The sequence below is a fragment of the Lithobates pipiens genome, unplaced genomic scaffold (assembly GCF_037356315.1).
Source record: "Lithobates pipiens isolate NorthernLeopardFrog02 unplaced genomic scaffold, aLitPip1_a1.2 Scaffold_16, whole genome shotgun sequence".
Lineage (NCBI taxonomy): Eukaryota > Metazoa > Chordata > Amphibia > Anura > Ranidae > Lithobates > Lithobates pipiens.
Genome location: NW_027507748.1, coordinates 411,204,508 through 411,216,836, shown reverse-complemented (window position 1 = coordinate 411,216,836; position 12,329 = coordinate 411,204,508).

The window sequence follows — 12,329 nt, the reverse complement described above, 5'->3', positions numbered from 1 at the left end:
ATCTCATAGAGCACCTGTGGAGAGATCTCAAAACAGCAGTTGGGAAAAGGAGCCCTTCCAATCTGAGAGCTGGAGCAATTGGTGATGGTGGTCCAAAATTCCAGTAGAGTGGTGTAAGAAGCTCATTGATGTTTACAGGAAGTGATTGATTTCAGTTATGTTTTCCAAGGGGTATACTACCAAATATTAAATTGAGGATGCCAATAATTTTGTCCAGTCTATTTTTGGAGTTTTGCATTTAAGGTGTCATATTTGGGTTTTTGTTTCCCAGCTTTCTTGTGTCATGCAAATTTGGGCAAAGTGGTGTGTTATCTGACAGAAATGCAGGGGGACCAATATTTTTGGCCATGCCTGTATATACAGTGCCTTGCGAAAGTATTCGGCCCCCTTGAACTTTTCAAACTTTTGCCACATTTCAGGCTTCAAACATAAAGATATAAAATTTAAATTTTTTGTGAAGAATCACCAACAAGTGGGACACAATTGTGAAGTGGAACGAAATCTATTGGATATTTTAAACTTTTTTAGCAAATAAAAAACTGAAAAGTGGGGCGTGCAAAATTATTCGGCCCCCTTGCGTAAATACTTTGTAGAGCCACCTTTTGCTGCGATTACAGCTGCAAGTCGCTTGGGGTATGTCTCTTTCAGTTTTGCACATCGAGAGACTGAAATTCTTGCCCATTCTTCCTTGCAAAACAGCTCGAGCTCAGTGAGGTTGGATGGAGAGCGTTTGTCAACAGCAGTTTTCAGCTCTTTCCACAGATTCTCGATTGGATTCAGGTCTGGACTTTGACTTGGCCATTCTAACACCTGGATACGTTTATTTGTGAACCATTCCTTTGTAGATTTTGCTGTATGTTTGGGATCATTGTCTTGTTGGAAGATAAATCTCCATCCCAGTTTCAGGTCTTTTGCAGACTCCAACAGGTTTTCATCCAGAATGGTCCTGTATTTGGCTGCATCCATCTTCCCCTCAATTTTAACCATCTTCCCTGTCCCTGCTGAAGAAAAGCAGGCCCAAACCATGATGCTGCCACCACCATGTTTGACAGTGGGGATGGTGTGTTGAGGGTGATGAGCTGTGTTGCTTTTACGCCAAACATATCGTTTTGCATTGTGGGCAAAAAGTTCGATTTTGGTTTCATCTGACCAGAGCACCTTCTTCCACATGTTTGGTGTGTCTCCCAGGTGGCTTGTGGCAAACTTTAGACGAGACTTTTTATGGATATCTTTGAGAAATGGCTTTCTTCTTGCCACTCTTCCATAAAGGCCAGATTTGTGCAGTGTACGACTGATTGTTGTCCTATGGACAGACTCTCCCACCTCAGCTGTAGTTCTCTGCAGTTCATCCAGAGTGATCATGGGCCTCTTGGCTGCATCTCTGATCAGTTTTCTCCTTGTCTGAGCTGAAAGTTTAGAGGGACGGCCAGGTCTTGGTAGATTTGCAGTGGTCTGATACTCCTTCTATTTCAAAATGATCGCTTGCACAGTGCTCCTTGGGATGTTTAAAGCTTGGGAAATCTTTTTGTATCCAAATCCGGCTTTAAACTTCTCCACAACAGTATTACGGACCTGCCTGGTGTGTTCCTTGCTCTTCATGATGCTCTCTGCGCTTTCAACAGAACCCTGAGACTATCACAGAGCAGGTGCATTTATACAGAGACTTGATTACACACAGTTGGATTCTATTTATCACCATCAGTCATTTAGGACAACATTGGATCATTCAGAGATCCTCGCTGAACTTCTGGAGTGAGTTTGCTGCACTGAAAGTAAAGGGGCCGAATAATTTTGCACGCACCCCTTTTCAGTTTATTTGCTAAAAAAGTTTAAAATATTCAATAGATTTCGTTCCACTTCACAATTGTGTCCCACTTGTTGGTGATTCTTCACAAAAAATTAAAATGTTATATCTTTATGTTTGAAGCCTGAAATGTGGCAAAAGGTTGAAAAGTTCAAGGGGGCCGAATACTTTCGCAAGGCACTGTATTTTTTTTAAAGTGTATCTAAAAAAAAAAAAAAAAAAAATCCCTAGATGTGGTGGTTGCATTATTTTTCTTTTTTTCACGTTTCTTTCTTCTTTTTTTTTGGGGATTTTTCACCTGGTAATCATGTGAAAAACACACTCTGTCCTTTGTCTACACAATTTCATCATTGTATCTACAGAGGGAGCCAAGGTTGTTACACAGGCTGGACTTGACACATGTCTGCCTTGTTCATCTCCATTACATAGTGAATTGATGGCACTAGTTGTTCATAGAAAGATAAGGATGTTTGTGTATTGTTTTAAGCTTTTGATAAAATACAAGCACACTGAGTTTTGATAAGATTAACAGGTATTTTGCATTCTTACTAAAACTTAGTCTGAAAACTGATGCAGCCATCACATCTAAAGACTGTTAATCTGCAAAATAGTACGTTTTTGTTTTTGGGTTTAGATACGCTTTAGGGGGACCATACTAGAGGTCGACTGATATGGGTTTTTCTATGGCCGATGCCGATATTTAGAAATCACGGTGGACAATGGCCGATATATAACGCCGTTTCCCCCCCCCCCCCCTTCATCTCATAAAATGTAACAGACACCTTTCCGACTGGGGTGTTTTTCAGGAGCTTTTGGGCTAAAAATAGCGCCTGTAAAGTGCCTGCAAAACGGCTCCCTCCTGCAAGTAGCACCTTTTGGAGTGGTGTATACCGCTCCACCACTCCTGCCCATTGATATGAATGGGCACCACTGCCGAAGCGCATGCAATGCAATTTGGCAGTGGCGCTTCACGGGCGCATTTAAACTCTTCCTCGGCCGCTAGCTGGGTTATATGAACCCGGCTAGCAGCCGAATAGCACCGCTAAAACTAGCAGCGTTTTACCGTCAACACCTACCCGCTCCAGTGTGAAAGCAGCCTTAATAAGTGATACAGAAAATTTCTTACATTTAAACATTTATTAAACAAAACAAACCTCCAATCAGTTTACTTGTATGTATGATTTAGATAAAAAAAAAAAACTATATTAAATAAAAACAGGTAATCAACTTTTGGACGAAAAAAAAATGGGCTAGCTTTACGGTTTTAGTTTTTTTTGTTTTGTTTTTTTTCCAAAAAAAATGTGTTTGAAAGACCTCTGCGCAAATGCCCTGTGACATAAAATATTGCAACAACTGCTATTTTATTCCCTAGGATCTCTGCTAAAAAAATATAGATATAATTTCTTGGGGTTCCAAGTGATTTTCTGCCAGAAAATACAGGATTTTTACTTGTAAGCAACAAATGTCAGAAAAGATTTAGTCTTTAAATGGTTAAACTTAGAACTCATACACAGGGAGCTCAGTTCATTCAGAAGTGTAAACATTGTATCTCTTTGCTCTTATCTTGGCAGGCTGCCCAGAGAGGAGGAAAGTCACTTCACTGAAGACTCAGGCAACTTGCATTGACTTCTATTACAGAAGTCCTTTGCAAGTCGCACTGTAGTTATAATCCGCCTTTTTATCAGCACAATTGGCCGATGCTGATTGATTGATATAGCGGTCGACCTCTAGACCATACATGCAAGAGCGCTTCAAACTGCATGTCATATACTGCAAAGAAACAAAATGTCAAGCAAAAACAAGTAAGAGAACATATTCTCTGAAAGGTTTATTTTTAGAATACAAATGCTGTATCCCTGAGTACATATTAGAGTGGGAAAAGCCCATTAACTGACACAAAGAATGTTTCTTGTTCTATTGTGTCCGATAAGGATTGGACAGATGGAACTACTCATTCAAGGCTAGCCATTTCTTAAATGTCTTGCAGGACAACTTCATATGTCAATTGTGGGATGCTACATTTAATTACTAAAGGCACAGATCCGATTGCAGATGTGGAAATAAGGGATAACTTGGGAAATAGCGATCATAGAGTAATTACATTTAACGTAAATCATAGGAAAAGGAGGAAAGAGGGTAGTGCACCAACCAATAGAGCAACTTTCTAAACTGCTCCATACTAGATGATATTAAATGGGATAAAATTATAGAAACATTGAATACTGAGGAAATATGAAAGTGCTTTAAGAGAATATTAAATAATGGCATTAGCCAGTGTATTCCCAAAGATTTTTTTTCTAAATATAATAATGGTAAGAAGGCAAGGAAAGTTGGTTACAATAGACAAGGAGAATGAAACTGTACTTTCATCTCAGTTTTTACAAAGGAAAAGGAGGGGTATTATAAACAAGACTGTATTGTTAACACATTATGGAATGTGGCTAATAAAGACTTGAAAATCTTAACTTAATCACCAGGACCAGATGGCTTGCACCTGAGTCCTCAAAGAACATAGCCAGGTTAGAACCAGACTGTTACAACTCGTTTTCAAGGGAGGTTATTGACAGGAATGGTACTAGCTGATTGCCAAAAAGCCAACATGGTACTGATATTTAACAAAAGAGCCACAATATATACCTGGTAACTACAGGCCAGTCCGTTGAACATCAACAGTATGTAAATTATTGGAGGGGATGCTAAAGGATTAAATCCAAGAATTTGCTGAAAACAGTTATCAGCATGGATTTATGAAAAATCATATTTCCCAGAACATTTTACGTCAAAGTGAGCTGTCATCTACATAAAGGCAGGCCTGTAGATGTGATATATCTGGATTTTGCCAAAGCATTCAATACAGTTCCTCATAAACGCTTATTTACAAACTGAGGCCTATTGACATTGACAGTAGTGTCTATACCTGGATAGAAAGCTGGTTACAGGGGTGCATCCAAAGGGTGATGATAAATTGTGTGTACTCAAAATGGCCTGGAGTTTTAGGTGGGGTACCTCAATGATCTGTTCTTGTGCCGATTCTGTTAAATTCATACATGATAGAGGTTGGTATAAATAGTTCAATCTCTGTGTTTGCTGATTATTCAAAGCTAAGCAGGGCAATAACTTCACAGTAGGTTGTAGAAACCTTACAAGAAGACCTAAACTAAATGGCAAATGAGTTTTAATGTTCAAAAATGTAATGTACTTGGGGGCAAAAAATATGAACGCAAGTTATGCACTAGGGGCAAACCTCTGGTCCAGCCACATCTTGAGTATATAAAGTGACTGGTGCTGTGCTGCTACTAATAACATCAATACATAAATGTCAAAAACTTGCAACAAATAATTTAGTGAAATAAAAAACTTCTGTGACAATAGTGATATAGTGACATAAAAGTTGGTGTCTTTTCTCTTTTTTATTCCGTGACACCTAGGTGCAGGGTGTCCTCTCACCTTACGGAGTGTAGAAAGCAATGGATGTCCTGGATGATGCAAAAGATCTTGTTACCAGCCTTTATGGATTTCCTCTAGGTGGCGTCTGATCAAAAATCACTGCAGATATAGGATGTAAAGATGTATGTCTTAGATCGAGTGTGTGTATTGGGTACCCCTCCCGACTTCACCCATGGACCCATCTTGAGTAAGCTGCCCAGTTTTGATCACCAGACCTCAGGAAGGATATGCTGGAACTGGAGTCGAGAGAAGAGCAGCAAAGCTAATAAGGGGGCTGGAGGACCGCCGTTATGAGGAATGACTACAAACATATTCTCCCTTGAGAAGATACTTAAGAGGGGCGATATACAAAGTTCTTAAAGCAGAACTTCACCCCAAAAGGTGAAGTTCTGCTCTTTCTCCTCCTCCTCTACATTTGATGCTTTTTTTTTGGGGGGGGGGGTGCAGAGCGGGTTCCTGAGTTCAACAGGTAACCGCTCCCCCCACTTCCGGGCAAATCACAGTGTGATCCGCACGGAAGTTCAGGTTTGCACTAGGGGCAAACCTCTGGTCCAGCCCCATCTTGAGTATGCTGTCCAGTCTTGGTCAACAGTCCAAAGATGTGCTGGAACTGGAGAGAGTCCAGAGAAGGGCAACAAAGCTAATAAGGGGGCTGGAGGACATCCTGGTAACATCAATGACTACAAACATTAAACTTATTCTACCTGGTGAAGATGCACTTAAGAGGGGCGATATACATATTTCTTAAAGCGGAACTTCACCCTAAAAGGGGAAGTTCTGCTCTTTATCCTCCTTTTACATTTTCCTTTTATTTTGTGGGGGGGGGGGGCAGAGCTGGTTTCTGATCTTGACAGGTACCCGCTCCCCCACTTCTGGGCATTTTCAGTGTGATCCGCACTGAAGTTCACCCCCCACCTCCTGCAACGTTTTTTTTACAAAACATGGAAAATTTACTGACGGAACACTTTTTTTTTTTGACGACCTGAAAAATCAGGACAGAATTCCTATTAAAAACGAAGACGACCAATATTTAAACAGTATAAAAACACGGTATGGAAACACTGACAGTACCCATACCAAGTAATTTGCCTGGTTTACACATAAAAAGTCAAAACAGCATGATGAATTATTAGCCCTTGATATTTACAGACGATTGTAAAAATCGCAGATTTTTTTCTAACTCCGTAAATTTACTGACTGTTTATGACCCTGCTCCTTCCCGCAGCCTTCTGGGACACATCACGGAAGACTGCAGGACCATTCACAAATTTGCAATTGGAAGCCAGCTGTGAAGCTGTAAGGCTTCACTGCTGGTTTAACTTAGTCAAGATGCCAGTGTCTGGACCCAAAGCAGACTGAAGAATCTACTCCACTGAGGACAGCACTAGGTCCAGGGGCAGGTAAGTTTCCTTGAGCACTTTCAGACCGGACCATTTTGCTGGCTTAAGACCAGACCACTTTTTGCGATTCGGCACTCCGTTGCTTTAACAGACAATTGCACGGTCGTGTGACGTGGCTCCCAAACAAAATTGACGTCCTTTTTTTCCCTACAAATGGGCCTTTCTTTTGGTGGTATTTGATCACACCTGCGGTTTTTATTTTTTGCGCTATAAACAAAAATAGAGTGACAATTTTGGGAAAAAAAAAGCATTATTTTTAACTTTTTGTTATAATAAATATCCCCCAAAAATATCTTTAAAAAAAATAATCATTTTTCCCTCGGTTTAGGCCGATACGTATTCTTCTACAAATTTTTTGGTAAAAAAAAAAAAAATCGCAATAAGTGATTTATTGATTGGTTTGCGCAAAAGTTATAGCGTTTACAAAATAGGGGATAGTTTTATGGCATTTTTATTAATTATTTTATTTTTTTTAACTAGTAATAGCGGCGATCAGTGATTTTTATTGTGACTGCGACATTATGGTGGACACATCGGACATTTTTGGAACCATTGTCATTTATACAGCAACCAGTGCTATACAAATGCACTGATTCCTGTGTAAATGACACTGACAGTGAAGGAGTTAACCAGGGGGTGGCAGTGTAGGGGTTAAGTGTTCCTAGGGGCGTGTTACTAACTGGGGGGCTGGGCTTTGTGTTAGTGAACACTGATCTCTGCTCCAATCAGATGGAGCAGAGATCAGTGTCACTTGTGGCTAGGCAGAACAGGGAGATGCTGTTTACAATGGCATCTCCCCTTTCAGCTGCCCCGTGAGACGATCGCGGGTATCCCCACGGCGATCGAGCCTGCGGGACCAGCAACTGGACTCACGGGGGTCCCGACCAGCACGCTAGCCCACCGGCGGCACGCACACAATGGCAGGGCGGCATATAGAAATGGACGTACCTGTACGCCAATATGCCTGCCCATGCCATTCTGCCGACGTACATTGGCATGCGCCGGTCAGGAAGTGGTTAAATTAAAATTAAGTAGCTGCTGACTTTGTATTTATTGGGAGGAGACTGAAGCTCCTCTTTAAAGTAGCTGTAAACCCTTACAACCAACTTTGACCTACAGGTAAGCCTAGATTAAGGCTTACCTGTAGGTCCAAGAAATATCTCCTAAACCTATACGGTTTAGGAGATATTTACCCGAAGACAGCCACCGCATGCGCACTGGGCAGGCCACAGTTCGCAGCGATATGCCGCGAGTGTCGGCTCCCGTGCACATGCGCGGGAGTGACGTCATCGCTGCTCTGGTGAATCACAGCGCCGGAGCAGCGCGACCCGGAAGTCACTCCGAGATCCATGTCAGCGGCGGACATGAAGATGGAGGACCGCTTCAGGGGCTTTTTTCTCAGGTAAGTTATTCATAATGAGCTAGTATGCTATGCATACTAGATCATTATGCTTTTGCCTTACAGGGTTTTTTTTTTGTTTTGTTTTTTAGCCTTTACTCTTTTTAATGGTGATTGGATTTTTACAGCATAATAAAGTATAGTTTTTTTTTTCTTAATAAATTCTATAACATTTGGTTAGAGGTTGAAAAGAGCATAACAGGGAATTGACGAATGTTGCTTTATTCTTTGTAGAATGTAAAATGGTCACACAGAGGATTTCAATAAATCATTGAGTCCCAATGTAAAAACAAGTTGCTATAGAAGGAACTTGCCTCTGCTGCCACCCACCAACTACTGCTGTTTAGAAGAGATTCTCAACTAAAGACTGTGACATTTTATCTGTTAGTGTCTGATTCCTGGTCCCCCATTATGCTTGGTGGTTCAGCCCGTTGACCCCTACATCAGCTCTGTCTGGTAATGATGTAGGGGTTGTAAGCAGGACCCACTATGCGCAGTAGGACATCAGGAAATCTACAGTACATTCCTGGAAGTGGTGGTTTTTCAAGGGTCTTCAGGTAATGGGTTCTTTTTTAAACAAAAGTGATCAGTGGCGAGGATTGCTGGAGTGTTTATCTTTGAAGGAGAACCTTTTGTAGAAACTTTTGTTTAGCAGCAGAGTGGATTTATTGGGGCCAAGGCCTATGAAGAATTGTCCCATCTTCACCCATGGGGGTTCATAAGTTTACCTAACTGTTCCTTAATATAATACTGCAGTACATTCTGTTGGAAAGTAGAGGGCAGAGTTGACACTCGTAATATGGTTAGTTGGTTTGAGAAACGTATAATACATTGATCCATTTCCCCTTGGGGAAACCAACTAAAATATTTTACCAACTGCTAAATTATAACAAAAATACATTAATGTCAGCATCTTGTCACAATCTTTCTGTACTTTTAAAAATGTTGACTACTTCCACTGTTGTGTGTATCTTTTTTGCAGACATGTTCTCAGTGCCATCATGTTCAGCATTCCATGTTTTAAGTTGGCATCAGCTGAAGTACCACACCTTGCTCGCTGCTGCTTCTAAACTTTCAAGGGTTCCTTTTTTGATTCTTTAATTCAGACACGTGAAATCTGGAAAAATGTAACCATGCATACAAATTTGTATACAGTAAGCCAAGCTTAATGATAAACGGCCACAACTTTTGCAAAAAGTATGTTAACTACTGTACAGGACGCCAATGTTGGGTCCTGGACGGGTGCTATATAGCAGTGGTCATCAACCCTGTCCTCAGGGCCCACTAACGGACCAGGTTTTATGTATTCAAAAATAAAGGGGGGGGGGGGGGAAACACCGCGCTAACTTACAAACCTAGAAAAAGTGACTAAATATACTCTGTGAATAACACAGCCAAGCTGCTAGCACACAAGCAAACCAAGTTCCAATTACAATATAACATGAAATGCAGCGCTAGATACACCTATGTGTAGAAATAAGTGTATGTAAAACCAGAAAAATAAAAAATATAAGAATTCAGTGACTAATATCCCTGTGAGATTGATCATAGAAATCCCCCCTATTAACAACCAAAATCTTGTGTTGTGAATATTACAACCCAGAGCCTAACAAGTCCTGTGACGTCAGTGCTCGGGTATCCTTATATATAATAGAAAACAACAAAAGGGTGAAGTCGATCAAAGTATGTAAATAACAGTGACCAAAGTCCCATATTATATAAAATGTCCACTGGTAGCAGTTGCACACATGTGGTTAAGATATTCCTGCAATCCAGACAACAACAGATCTTATAATCTTCTACAGGATATTCACTGAAAGAGGTGGGTACTCTTACCAGACAGGATGGACACAAATACCATGTAACAATGTGTCATAAAGGCTCAGAGGAGCGCTGATGGCCCAACAAGACGGATTCCCAGCCAGATGATGTATCTCCTCAGGGTTAATCGTCACTCTCCTCGATCTCCAATTTTAGAATGGTAGATCGGCTATACTCCTATGTGCAAAGAGCATGTGCCACGCATTTTGATCTGGCTGCAGGACGGTTTTGGTGTGAAGTGTGGATGAACCACCTTCCTGCCAGGGCTCTACTGGACACCGGTAGCATGGTGATGCTGGTACATGCCAGGGTGATCGGAAAACTCGGCCCGTAAGACTCTACTGGTAGTGTGTATACATAGGGACACCAGAGAGTACCCCCTGGTTCTGGTGACTGTTTCTTATGGCTGTACCTCAGTGACGCAAGAGGTTGGGGTGGTAAGAAATATGGTACATGACATCATAGTGGGGCATGACTGCCCTTTGTTGAACTGTGGAGACAGGTACAGACAGGGCTGCCAGGACAGCCAGGAGAACAGGGGACACTGGGCCTTTTGGGGCCAAACCTTGAGGGGTCTGGTTCACCCGCAACACACCCATAATGTTGAGATACTGTCACTGGTAATGGCATTTCAGAAACTACGAATGTAGTTGATAATGCTCATCTTTGGGGTCTCAAGCCTGAGTTGACCTGGGGGGGGGGGGGTGGAATCTCCCCGCTACAGGTCATGTTGGGGGAGGACGAAGAGGAATCTTCCCCATTGCAGATCTTGATTGAGGAGGATTAGGGAGAAACTTCCTCTAGGTTAGTGCACCCAGATTTGGGGGTGTCCAGGGGTGTGTTTGGCACGCACAGCTACAGAACCCCACTTTGGTCAATGCTCGGGAGAAGGTATCAGTTATTAATGGAATCCCACAAGTGCCCGTGCCGAACAAAGATTTCCTCACTTTGCATTGAACGGGGACTTGCTTTATAGAGTAGCTGAAAGCTGAGGGGAAACTGTGGGGCTGAAAAAAATGGAAGCCAGGATAACTGACAGGTTTTACTGGCCAGGGGTAAAGGTACTGTGTGTCCTGCCCCACTTGCCAGTTAACCGCCCCGGTGTCTCACTGCAGAAAACCCCTGGTACCCCTGCCCATAATTGAGGTGCCATTTGAACGGATTGCTATGGATCTGGTGGGGCCCTTAGTAAAGTAAGCCAGGGGAGGACATACACATATATACATTTGTAGTCTTGGATTACGCAACTAGGTATCCTGAAGCAGTCCCTTTAACCACTTAAGGACCGCCGCATGGAGACACAATGGCACCGACCGGCACAAGCACGTACCGGTACGTGCTTGCCTTCCAGCGGGTGGGGGGTCCGATCGGACCCCCTCCTGCTGGCTGCGGCGGTCCGTTTTGCTTCAGGAGCGATCCGGGATGAGGGGATGGCCGTTGGTTTCTGGCCATCCCTTCTCGATCGCTCCTGGCGAATGAAAAAAAAACACATACAAAATTCCAACCAAAATCGAAATTCTATCTCACTTTTGCCAAGGTCCCAATGTCAAATGCTTTTATTAGGTGGTCTATGCGGATATTCTTCGCATGTGTCAGCAAACCACTACACATACACAGTCATCTAATTTAACAATTGCTGAAACCACAGCCCTCAAACACCTTACTGACAATAGACAGCTTGTCATCAGATCAGCAGAAAAATCCCTGCCAGACACATTTCCTTTTGGAAATTTTAGAATATTGTCTTAAACACAATTATTTTGAATCTAATGGTGAGTTCTACATCCAGACCCATGGCACAACTATGGGGGAAAATTTGGCCCCTAGCTATGCAAACCTTACCATGGGTTATTGGGAACATCAGTATATCTGGCAGAATAATCCCTATGCCTCCCATTTAGTATTCTATGGACGTTACATTGCTAACGTGGTTATCATTTGGGATGGTCCGGAATCCACTATCCTTGCATTTTTACAGCATTGTAACACCAATAGTATGGGTTTGTCATTTACCTCAGTATCTGACGACAACAAGCTTGCATTTTTGGACCTGGAACTGTTTCATCACGATAATATTTGCACACAGAATTACACCAAACCCACCTCAAGCAACTCTTATTTGCATCACAAGAGTTGTCGTCATCCGCGTTGAATGAATAACATCCCGAGGAGTCAGTATTGTCATTTAAAACATAATTGCACGCTTACACAGGAATACAATATTCATGGCCGACTACTCAAGACCAAATTTAAGGAAAAAGTCTATCCTGATGATATTGTTGAAGATGCCTTTCAATATTATCTCCACACAGATGAGAGGCTAAAACAGAGGATAGCTCGCAACCAGTGCGGTTTGTCACACAGTTTCATACCCAATTTAGAAAGCTGGAAAGGATCCTCTCAAAACACTGGTCCATATTGAGCGGGGATCCTCATCCAAAACCCACACTAACTGACC